The 13174-nt window shown below is 34.3% G+C and overlaps 1 long non-coding RNA gene across 2 annotated transcripts; it reads left to right on the top strand.

Annotated features, from left to right (window-relative positions):
• Positions 1 to 1689: 1689 nt before the first annotated feature.
• LOC127845142 (uncharacterized) lies at positions 1690 to 10968 on the top strand. Of its 2 annotated transcripts, none has more exons than XR_008033076.1 (2): positions 1690 to 1751; positions 10743 to 10968. It is a non-coding gene; the product is annotated as an uncharacterized LOC127845142 (long non-coding RNA). The 2 variants fall into 2 exon arrangements; XR_008033075.1 differs by lacking the exon at positions 1690 to 1751 and adding an exon at positions 1762 to 1942.
• The last annotated feature ends 2206 nt before the right edge of the window (positions 10969 to 13174 follow it).

Here is a 13174-nt window from a genome sequence, read left to right as displayed (position 1 = left end):
AAAAAATGCGAAAAAAAAATCAGGGGTGGGGGGGGGGGGTGGTGGGGATTCTTTGGTGCGATGGTTGGACGGTATTTCAAAAATAAAAATAATAACAATAAATATTTGTGTGAGGGTGTGGTGGTCATTTGGGAGATGATCTTAAAATCTAAATCCTAAAAAATAGGGGGGGGGGGAAGGATTCGGGGGGGGGGGGGGGGCACGGGGAATGGTTTGGGTGGAGTCTATTGTGGTTTGTCAGTTAAGAGTATAGTTTTGTCATAGCATCAATCAAATCTAGTCATAAATAAAGAAGTAATGTCAATTTTAGCAAAATTTAATAATTTGACCTTGAGAGTCAAGGTCATTGAAAGGTCAAGGTAAAATTCAACTTGCCAGGTTCGGTAACCTCATGATAGCATGAAAGTATTTGAAGTTTGAAAGCAATATCCTTGATACTTTAGAAGTAAAGTGGATCGAAACACAAAATTTAACCATATATTCAAAGTTACTAAGTCAAAAAAGGGCCATAATTAAGTAAAAATGACAACCAGAGTTATGCCACTTGTCCTTTTACTGTACCCTTATGATAGTTTGCGAGTGTTCCAAGTATGAAAGCAATATCTATGATACTTTAGGGGTAAAGTGGACCAAAACACAAAACTTAACCAAATTTTCAATTTTCTAAGTATAAAGGGCCCATAATTCCGTCCAAATGCCAGTCAGAGTTACATAACTTTGCCTGCACAGTCCCCTTATGATAGTTAATAAGTGTTGCTAGTATGAAAGCAATAGCTTTGATACTGTAGGAATAAAGTGGACCTAAACACAAAACTTAACCAAATTTTCAATTTTCTAAGTATAAAAAGGGCATATAATTCTGTCAAAATGCCAGTCAGAGTTTCATAACTTTTCCTGCACAGTCCTCTTATGATAGTTAGTAAGTGTTGCAAGTATGAAAGCAATAGCATTGATTTTTTCTGAGAAAAGTGGACCTAATCGCAAAACTTAACCGGACGCCGACGCCAAGTTGATGACAATAGCTCTTTTTTTTTCAAAAAATAGATGAGCTAAAAAGTTATCCAACGATCAAAAAAACGGTAAAGGAAAGGCCCCCCTCCCAAAATATCAACAAGTGTGCTTAAGGCATCTGATCATAAAACAAACATTGTAAGGGCTCCCACTTCCACTGGAATATGCAACTCCTCATCTAGCGAGCCCGAGGAGGATGACCCTAGCGAGCTATGTTGTGTTTGCAGCCGAAGGGCACCACCAGCAGGGCAGAACATTTATGTTCTTTCAATATATAAGTGGGCTCACTGTGATGGAAAGCGGAGGGGTATGCCCTGTATGCACTGGGTTAACATTCCTCATTGCAGTGATATTAAGGTTGTACGGCGCCACATTGCCCCTGCTGTGCCTTACCAGCTCACCATGAGGAATAAAAACTGTTCAAGTGTTGTAAAAATCCCTAGTTTCAAACATTGTTAATAATTAATTTCACATTCAATTTATGATATTTTGCAAGCTGTTCATATATTGTTACTGTTTTCATAGATTTGTTCAAGGAAACTCATTCCATTGATTTACAACAGATATCAAGTGAACAAAAAACCAATAATAGATTGTATTTGGCCTATTTTACTGTGCCTCAAATGTGTTAATTTATGCATAGGTCAAAGGTCACGAAATTGTGTACTACGTCATGTAAAAATAGGGGTTGAAACTTTCATCTAACCTGGAATAGAAGGAAATTGGATTACTTTTTGCAGGTAAAGAAATGTTGATAATTTTATTTGTTGTTTATTGATTTAAGATCCAAAAACATTTAACTATTACGAAATTACGCAACTCGAGGATACATGAACTCTAAGAAATCATATGGACTAGAACATTGTGACATTTAGTACATCCAGTGGTCAAATTATTCAAAGTGTATTTTCAAGGGCAAGGTCGACTGATCGTGAGTATTGTAGTGTGAGAGATTTTCACTTGCATGATTAAAAATATATTAACATTTTCTGCAGTATTCTTATGTCCAAGCCAGGCTATTTTCTTTTCATTTGGCTATAAAAAATTGTTTACATTTGCCCTATAAAGTGCATAAAATAACATGGGACTCACTGCAATGGTTTTGTAACTGACTCAATATTTGGTGGGAATTTGCTGTTAACACTGCAGAATTTGTTTCAAAATAACTGGTTATTTCTTGGTAAGAACTGGTTTTGACCTTGGTGATCTGTGTTTACACCCATTCTCATTGGTTATTTATTGGGAAAGACCTATGACATCATGGGGTATCTGAATATTTCATTGGTTTACCTTATGAATGACATTTATTGACAAGTATTTTTCGTAGTAGTAAATCCTTATATGGAATACACATGATGTAACATTGTTTTGTTTGTGTAATGTACATGAATGGTAGTAGTTTTGTGTAGTGTAGAAATGAGGCATATATGTTTTAATGAATTGCTGTATGGAATACAAGGTAAGTGAAACATTTAAATGAATTGCTGTATGGAATACAAGGTAAGTGAAACAAAGACATCTAATTCAAATATTGGTTGAATAGTAATATTTCAATAAGTGATTTGCAAGAAATTATTAAATTATTTTTTTTATATTTAATTTGATAACTTGTTTTGGTATTTTGAAAAATAATTACCAGTGTTGTTGAATAAGCCATGAATGGAAGTGTTGCCATATGCACAACACCAACAGTAGTCATCATCAAAAACAACATCAACAGTAGTCATCATCAACAACACGAACAGTAGTCATCAACAAAAATAACAACATTAGTCATTAACAACAACAACAGTAGTCAACAACAACAACAACAATAGTCATCAACAACAACAACAATAAACATCAGTGACAACAATACGTCAAATATTAAGAATTTATTTGCATTTTTTTTTATTATTGCGTTTAGTGTGGTTAATTTAAATTTGAATTTGAAAAATATTTGATATAGTTTGTACTTTGATATTTATTTTGACACTCATTTATTAGAATTGAACTTGCATGCTGAAGGGAAATAGTTTTTTTGCATTTGAGTTGAAATTGGATGTTTGTATTTGAAGCATTTATGTGGATACAAACTGGAGTAAAGAAATTTGAGTGGAAATAATTCCAAATTGAATACTGTGTTCGATTATTTTATGTTGTGAGGTGTTATTGACATTACACACATTTAACAGAAATAAATTACGCTTTATATTATACAAAGAACATTTGGATAATCACAATCACTTTCATTGTTAACAGATAATAATCCGTAAACATATATTTTAACATCTGCTTAGTTAGATGCTACTATACAACGTTGGGTGTCAGCCTTTAGTTCTTATTCTTTTGATATTCAATACCGCAGAGGTAGAAATAACAAAGATGCGGATGCTATGAGTCGTTATCCATAACCTGAAATGGAGCCAGGTAAGTATTCAATGGACACTGATGCAGTGAGTGCCATATGTGGGTGTATTTCATCACAATGAGTGCCATATGTGGGTGTATTTCATCACCTTTTGTTGAATTACTGCCATCAATGAATGTCAATATTGTTGAAATTACTGAAAATCCTGGAAAACTAATGGCTCAAGTTGAATTGAGGGAAGTAAGAAAACAACACAAAATGGATCCATTAATTGAAACATGGAGAATAGCCACCATTGATAAATGTATTCCACAATGTTTTTCCAAAGAAGACCAAATAATGAAAAAAAAACAACAATTCATCAAAAGAGGAGTCTTATTTAAAAAAATTAGTGAAAATGATGAAACTGTTGAACAATTAGTTTTACCTACAGTTTATAGAAAACAAGTTTTTTGTGGTTTGCACAATGGTGTTGGACATCCAGGACGAGACAGAACATCACGTTTACTGCGTGAGCGTTTTTACTGGCCATTGATGTTGACGGATGTTGACAAATGGATTTCAAATTGTGAAAATCTTCAACAAACATCAGAGCTCCATTTATTAATATGAACACCACATATCCTTTGGAGTTAGTTTGCTTTGATTTTTTTAGTCTTGAACCTTGTAAAGGTGGATATTCAAATATTTTGGTAATTACTGATCATTTTACTAAGTTTGCCATGGCTGTACCTACACAAAACCAGACTGCAAAAACAACTGCAGAAGTGTTTTACAATACTTTAATTGTGCATTATGGTATTCCTACCAGATTACACAGTGATCAAGGTGCTAATTTTGAGTCTGATATTATTAAAGAATTGTGCAATATAGCAAACATAAGAAAGTCACATACATCTGTATATCATTCTCAAGGCAACTCTGGTCCAGAGAGATTCAACCGAACACTTTTAGACATGCTTGGAACATCAGAAAATTCAGAAAAACAAAATTGAAAAAAATATGTAAATTCTTTAGTATATTGTTATAATTGCACACCTCACGAGTCCACCAAATTGGCTCCCTTTGAAGTAATGTTTAGTCGTAAACCTAAATTGTTTATCGATGCTGATTTTGAAAAGGCCAACCCTGATTCAAATCATACCAGTTTTTCTGAATATATTGTGGAATTGCAATGTAGAATGCAGAAAACAAGAGAATTTGTTGAAAAACACATTGATAAAGCAAAATTCAAACAAAAGTCAGTGTATGACAGGAAGGCTAAAGCAGCTAAACTTGAAATAGGAGACAAAGTTTTGGTGAAAATACTTGCTTTCAAACGAAAACATAAAATAGCTGATAAATTCGAAGAAGAATTATATACTGTAATTGAACAGATTAATGATAATATGCCAGTATATAATGTTCAGGGTGAAGTAACGAAAAGTGTTAAAACTCTACATAGATATCATTTGCACTTGGTTAGGATAAATGAAACTACAGGAGATAAAGAACTGGTACCAGATGAGTATGATGAGGTAGAAAAGAATGCAGAAAAGGTTTCTGTAAATGAGGAAGATAGTGACGTCACGGAGTCAGATGATGAAATAGAACAATTTGTATTTGGGGACGCCCAAAAGAAATCCGAAGTTTCGGATGATCAAGTTGTTATATCAACTAATGGACATTCGGATAATGGTACAAATACTGTTATTCAAGATAACAGTTAAACATGTGAAAATGTGGAATACTTAGAAACAGTGGAAAGTGAAAACGAAGATGATTTTCAGGTAGATGAAAGAACTGTTGTAAATGAACATGTAGAGGAGGTACATGTAATAGAGTCATGTAGAGGAGGTACATGTAATAGAGCCAAGTACCGAAGAAAGAGAGAGTGTGCAAGTAAATGATGTAAGCGAGTTAGCGACTGGAGTAAGAGAGTGTGCAAGTAAATGATGTCAGCGAGTTAGCGACTGGAGTAAGAGAGAGTGTGCAAGAACAGGATGGAAGCGAGATACCTAAACCTGCACCAAGAAAGTCAGGTAGAGTTAGAAATGTGCCCGATAAATATAAAGATTTCAAATGTTTACCAGTGTAAACCTGCCAGATAAGTCATGGTTCACTGTTCTTAATGAGTTTATGAACAGTGAAATGATTGATTCAATGAGCCCAGAGATGGCAAAAAGAATCATTAACAGTATTGTACAGTAGATTTACAAATTTATTGTGTTATATTGATATGGTATATGATTTTTTTTGTGCATAATTGTGTTGCATCAGGTAGCCTGATATCTGATAAACCGTTTATTTAATACTTTATGTGTTTTACTTGTTTATTTTGTTCTAAAATGTGTTTGTGTACATCTATGTGAGGACGCATATCATAATTCAGGGGAGAGCTAAATGTGATGGTAAGTAGTAAGTATTATTAGTAAACAGATCTTAGTTGGAGCTGTATATTTAGAGCATGTATACTCTATACAATATAAGTGACACATTTTGTTGTAGTTGTATAGTTAGTTACTGTACAATTGTAGTAGTAGTGTATTGTAAGTTGGTGTAATCTCACACTATAGTATTGATGTGGTACTAAAGTACAATATGTGTGTATTCTTGTATAAAGACGAACCGTGTTATGTGACATGGACAATTCGTGTGACATGGACAATTCTTGTGACATTTGACAAGTTATACATGTATTATGTACAGTTCAAAGATTATGATGAGGAAATCATTTCTGAGCTGGGGGAAATGTGTAACCAGTCACAAATTCTATGTGAAGTTGTCTCCCTTGTTTATATGGTTGTTTTTAACCGTTTTTTTTTCTTGTACGGTTTGAGTTTAATGTTTGGTTATCTGCTCTTGGATTAAGTTTGCCGCCTTATTCAGTTGGGCAGCAGGATTTCTTCCTGAAAAGATGTCGGTTTTGTCACTGACAGTTTATTGAATGTTGTGGGTTTATTTATAAGGTTGGTATAATTGTATTATCAGAATGCATTGTTCAAATGAGTCCTGTGTATGTATTTGCCATTGTTCTAGTGAAATTTGGATTGTATTGAGATTCTTTAAAGTAAATAATTTACTTTGGAAATGGCTTGGCAGACATATTTATACTCGTGCACTTAATTTGCAGTCCTAACAGTCACAACAGGAGAGAGTGATTGAGAGGATGTATTAACTCAATCTTTCCTTGAAAGGTACATTTACCTATGTATTATTGTTGTGGCATTGTTTAGTGTTTTATATTATTTTAAACATTTGTTTAGGCTTCATTCATATGATGTTAAAACCACTGGATGACATCAAAATACTCTTATTTTGATATATATTCAATACTTTATGTTGTGTTTAATATGTATTATATGCATATACTATGTATATTCATGTATATTATCAATAGCTACATAGTTTTTATTTCTATATAATGTGATAATGTAATATTTGTGTTGCTTATATATATATATATATATATATATATATATATATATATATATATATATATATATATTCAGATTGTAACCTCAATATCTATCCTTGATATCTACAGAATAAATTACTCCAAGAACTGTTATATCTATTTCGTTCACTTCTACGAACCCAAACCTAACTTTTTAATATTATTATTAACAAAAAGTGAAGGATTACATACGCATCGAATTTTAGGAATTTGTGTAAAAGTAAAATTGGTTGCGTTTTCAATACGCATGATGTTGTATTTCTTTGCGTTTTTGAACATTTTAATAGGGTGAAAGACGCAGATACGCAGCTTATCCGGGGCACTGGATATAGGGTAATTACTAGCAAGTCCGTGTCCTCGCCTACGATGACAACATTGCTGGTTTCTGCAATATGTAAAGCAGTCTTCACTATCAACACATCAGCATCCCCTTGAGCGTGGTAAACATCGAACCCATTCCTCTCCAATTCTCTAGCAAGCGCAAAAATGAAGTTTTGTTTGTTTTCGGAATTCTTTAAGAAAGTTTCCTCCTTTGTTGATAACGGCGTCGATTCAGTGAAATACACCTTTGCAGCAGTTATACCACGAGTTCTTCGTATATGTCTCGTGTCTTTTGTAGATGGACCAGATGCATATCCATCAAATACAGTGACATAATTATGAAACCTGTTGTTGATGTATCCAACGTAAGACTCGGAAATCTCTGAAAACAACATCCCCGTCTTCCAGGGCACTTGATGTAATAATGAGCCTCCATCCAGTACATAACTGTAATTTTCGTCATCAAGGTTTTCTTCATACATATAGTCCCCAACATTCCAATTCGCTTTTGCAAGTTGCCATTACTGGGACTCCCTGATAAGTCCATCAGAACCGAATAAGGAAGAGGGCACACCACAAAGTTCATATGTAAAAACATCAGGTAAGTTGTCACTAAATCCCAGTGCAATTTGTAGAGGGGTTATCAAAATTCTAGGACGAGTGGTTTGCATAATTGCTTGGCCTATAGCGCTTATTTTAGTATCTGCGTCTCGTTTGCTGAAAACTTTTAGCAACAACAGGTAACGACTGTCTTGTAGTTCTTGTTGGTTCCACTTGAAGCTATATCTAATGAATTGGGATAAAAAGTTTTATCGACTATTTTGATTTGATATCACTTTTTATTAATTTTGCAGCTGTTCAGATCAAGTTCACCATTTCATTCTCTGAATGTTCAGATTTGCCTTGGCGGTAGAAATCATGCAGAATTGATGTTGCAGTCCTCCTCAGGGTCACCACATTTTCTTTCCCATTTATTTTAGTGATTATCACTTCTTCACCAAAGTGGCTGAATATTTTGGATTTTAGATAGGTAATACTGTATGCTTTGTCGCCACAAATGCTTATCATTTTATCTTGCAGTTGCTTAATTGTCACTTGCTCATCATAATTATCTTTGAAAAATGTCATCAACTTTAAGAATTCGTCACTTGCTTCTGTATCTTCTGGTCGACCAATCCTTCGTTTTTTATCACTGGATGGCTGCACCTGAAATTCTTCTGGGATATCTTTCCCTGTTCTGAAATTAGACGAGCATGTTTGATGGTAAAGTGCATCCGCTGCAGGCAAGTCATTGACCTGTTATATCCTTGACCGAACCGTATCTAACCAAACATCATTCCTCTGTAAACATAAAAATGATATTTAAAATAGTAGGTTCTAGTGTCCTTACTGACCAAACATCACACTTTTTTTCTCCCTTTATCGATAACAGATTGGCCACAATATAAACAATGTTCTTTGTATGAAAACTTATCAGTCTTTGATCTCAAATGAGTCAAAGGGAGACTAGTAATGAGTTTTTCTTGTACACCCCTATTGTCTCTTTTAATATAGTTTGGGTTATAATATGTTTTTCTTCACTCAACATGGACAAACTGTCAGGATTCAACTCTCAAACTGTCGCTTACAGATCCGACAGGAATCCATCCTGAAATTATATTTTTATAAGTAAAAGAACTAACTTTTCTGACCAAACATACAATTATATGGTATATTAATATCTTTCAATTTTGAACGAGATGGACTTTGCATTTCGTGTAAATAGAACTAAATATGAAACGAAATATACTTATAAACTTTAATGACATAAAACACTTAGTGATTATTGACTTGGTACATTAACCTCTTGTAAGTTTCTATCAAGCAGACAGTAGCGATATAGATTAATTGACCAATCTTACCTTTTAAAATTCAAGTGTTTGTCCTAGATCTACTACCCATTCGTATTAACTGGATATGTAACAGATCAAAACACATCCCTTGGTGATCCATCTGAAATGTTAATAGACGTAAATCAGTTGTTAGGTTTCAGAATTTTACTAGAAATTCAATTAAGGGTAGCACCAATGATCGACACACATTTCCTGTTTAATATAGAGAATAATAGGTTAGTGTTGATTATAGATCAGGTTTATCATGCGAGGCTTAGAAAACATAAAACACTAATCTTTTATTATATGTATCCCACTTTTTATTAAGTAAACCTCTAAATATTTAAAAAAAAAATAGTGTATGAACTACGAGGATTCTATCATTCTACCAGTATTTGTTTCAGATTAGAAAACAAGGTATAAAAAGAGGATTATTAGATGACTTCGATGTTATGATGGATAATATCGCACGAACTGATTGGGTGCCTTTATTTCACGAGCCTGTTGGAATATTGGAGTACAATTTTACACAATCAACGAATGCGCAACATACCATCCATAATGATCGGAACACCATCACCATGAAATATTCCTTTGATTATACACATAATAACGATAAAAACTAAAGAGCAAGATTACAGGTAACAACGCAGTATATGATGTATACATTAAAATTATAAACAAAGCAGTATATTGAAGTAGACGTCTGCGCGAATTTTTACAAGCAATCATGACGATTATTATGTATACATTAAAAAGGTCATTTAAAATTTCGGTTTTTATATCCGTTTATACATTTTATGGCAGATATAGGCTTCCGTAGTTTTCATTTTTCAAACTCTCGCCACCGCTAGAAATCGATTTTTGCTAAAAGCTTTATCAATCAAGAGCAGAATATAAATACATATGCAGAAGAAATGTAACAAATAACACAAAGTAGATCTTTGAAGCTCCTGTTTTGAGCCGAAACATGCTTTTATAAACGTTTTTTGTATTGTCATCAATGAGAAAACACGAAAACACATTACATTTTTCATTTACGGACATTCTGCACCGTTAAAACCTGTACATGCGCTAAAATATAAATTATTGAATAATATATATATTGCTAGACTTAACTTTCTCATTCGAATTTTGATCATTATATTCAACTGTGCGGCTTTTAAGAAATAATCGAAACCCTCTATCGTTCATCTGCAGACGATGTTATTCGTGTGTAGATCTACGGTAGTCGAGACTAGTCACAAAATATCATTAAAAATTACTAAAAAATCATAAATTTTACAACTTTCCCCTTCATGGATTTTTCTTGACTTTTTATATTATTTATATAATGCTTAAATAAACATATTTGTGCACTCAGAAATTATGTTGCAATTTGTTTGCGGTCAAAGTGTAGATTGACTGGACTAGACTTGATTATATGGCATTTTCATACTGTTTACGCTGACTCGGACTCGCTTTCGCACCATCGACCCACGTCAGTGTGTTTACGCTTGCGGGCAAAAAAGTGTGTCCCTCGCTGTAAACTGAGGAGCCTTGCCCGAGTTTGAGCGCCAACAATGTTTAAACGTCCTACCTCTATAGATAAATTAAATCGAATGGACAGTGTTGTCTGGCTGCATACCAACAGCAGTAATTCTTACCAAAGAAAGTCAACGACAATCGCACAACACAATTATCTCTTAAAGCATAATTGTATAACGTCATCTTTGACCTTTCGCAATTATATCACTTCTTTTTGTATTCACAGCAATGGCAGGGTTGACGATCCATACTTCAGACTGGTATATGAGGCTTTCAGAGGTTGGTCATGGTGTATCGGATCCCATTTGGAGTTCCTGCCCTTATCCCAATGCACGGACAGCTGTTGAACAAAATATGCTAGAGATACCACTCACGACGTATATTGGATACAGACAAGGACTTTGTCCCCAATAGTTTTATTCCAAATCTATTGATTAAAGTTTAAAAGTGTTCCAAGTGACAATGTGATATATTTATTCCAAATAAGTTGCAGCGCGAAAACCTTGCTTTACGATAATTAACAGTGCTGAAACTTCAAAACGATCCGTTAAAGTACACATACACGTTAGGCGAACATGTGAATTTGTTTAATACCTATATCTTTTTCATGGGGAATACAAAACACATATAAATGTGTATTGAGGTTATGCTTCTTTTCATTATTATCATCATGTTTTTAATACTTCGAGTGGTAAATAAGTCACCTAAAACTATTTGGTTTCAACTAGTCTTCATGACGTATTATTTTCAATTAACTACGCTTATTCTAGAAAACGTATGCGTAACACAACTTCATATTTACCTTATCAGGTGAACTACACATCCATCCAATTCAATATCCCGACAGTCAATGGTCTAAACAATCAAGTTTCAAATCTTACCATATACGCCTGATCACATCTCAGAAAGGTGCAGCATGCCATGAGAACACCTCAACAGATGAAGTGGTGGTACATATTTAACCCTTAACCACTTAGGAACGTATATTGACGCATGTGTAGTCCTATAGAAAGTTAAATTAAATTAAAGACATTTCCTACTAATTTCAAATTTAAATGCTTCATTTCCAACCCTTAGATACTTAAGTATCAGCAGCGAACAGCATAAAACTTAAACAGACTGCGGGTTACTCGCAGGCTGTTCTGGTGTTATTCTGGTTGCACATAGGCATTTTTAATTTGCTTCTGGGTGGGAAAGGGTACATGTCAATCGAGTGAAGGCTTTATACGGTAAAATCATAGGCCGATTTAGAATAAGATCGGATTGGCACCTAGTGCCAGGAAAGGCACTGAGCAATGTTCAGTTATCATCGAGGTATCGGACAAAGCCTGTAAAGACATCGGACGGCCACCTGTGCAGAAATCAGAATTTAAATTCGGCGGCAAAAACTTGATTCCTCTTTCAGCGAATTCACTTTGCAATAATGTAAAATCCTGCATGGGAAAGAGCCTCTAGGTTAAAATCAAATCACAGGAGCGCCATCCAGTCATGTTTCAGTTCCCGCCGGTGTGAATTCTCATTGTTTCCGAGGTCAGTCATCACCAGCCGTTCAATGCCCACTTAAATTTGATCGAGCGAAAGATATACACCTATAAAGAGTAGCGTTTGTCCGAATAAACTGACAATGCTTATATAAACCGAGATGTGTGTGCACTGTTTATCCCCATATGTATGTTATTGAGATAACTTAGACAAAATAACAACAATTCTCCTTTTGACGTTCTGAAACCATTAAAAGTATGATGAAAATGGTATAATGAGAACCAGTAAATATAAAATAAAATTTGCAACCGCCATCATATTAAATAAATATTGTTGAAATATCGAATACCTTTCACACTGAGAATGTAATTTCATGATAGAAATTCACTTTACAAAACTTATGTTAGACACCATATACAATTCAAAATATACAATAAGATAATTGATGAAAATAAATTAAAAAATAAATCTGCGAGCAGTTGTTTTTACACTCGAAATATGAAGTCATAAAGACAGCGCTGTTTGCCCTTACTTTGTTGTTGATTCATTACTTGTTACCCTATTAGTTCACACGATGTCAATCAGTCTCTTACCTTAACATTTGGTATAGAACACTCGTGCGCTTTTCGGCATAGCTATTTTACCCAGCTTTGCACCTTAAATGACATCTGCATAACGCCAGCAGGCACGAATAAATACATTCGAATATTTTAAAGGCTCATTCGAGAGAAATCCCCTGAAGTTTGGCTGCATCACTGTGTTTGTGTACAGCGTTAAGAATGTAACACTGTTAAATATACGGAATTCCGAACTTCTCTCTGCATGTTGAAACAACACATAGACACAAATTGTGGCCCAGTTACAATTACGCGTTAAAATCCATCTCGCAGAATTTCAGGGTCTGTACTCGGTCACTAAATCGTCAGGGTGAGATATAATTGAATATCGATAAACACAGTTTTGCTTTCAAGATGAGAAAAAAAAACTACCGAATTAGTTTAATGCCACGTCAAGAAAAAAATCGTTTAATTATCTAACCACAAATGTTTGCGTACTCGGTCAGCACGTCTGGAAATCGTTTCTGAACGCCTGAATAGGCTACCCTTATTTGCCAGTTTGCTGTATTTGCTTTTTTGAAATTAATTTGATATCGGAATGAATTGTGCTAAAATATGC

Source organism: Dreissena polymorpha, chromosome 9, assembly GCF_020536995.1.
Source record: "Dreissena polymorpha isolate Duluth1 chromosome 9, UMN_Dpol_1.0, whole genome shotgun sequence".
NCBI lineage: Eukaryota > Metazoa > Mollusca > Bivalvia > Myida > Dreissenidae > Dreissena > Dreissena polymorpha.
Note: the sequence above shows the minus strand (reverse complement) of the source record. Positions and strands in the feature narration are given on the sequence as shown.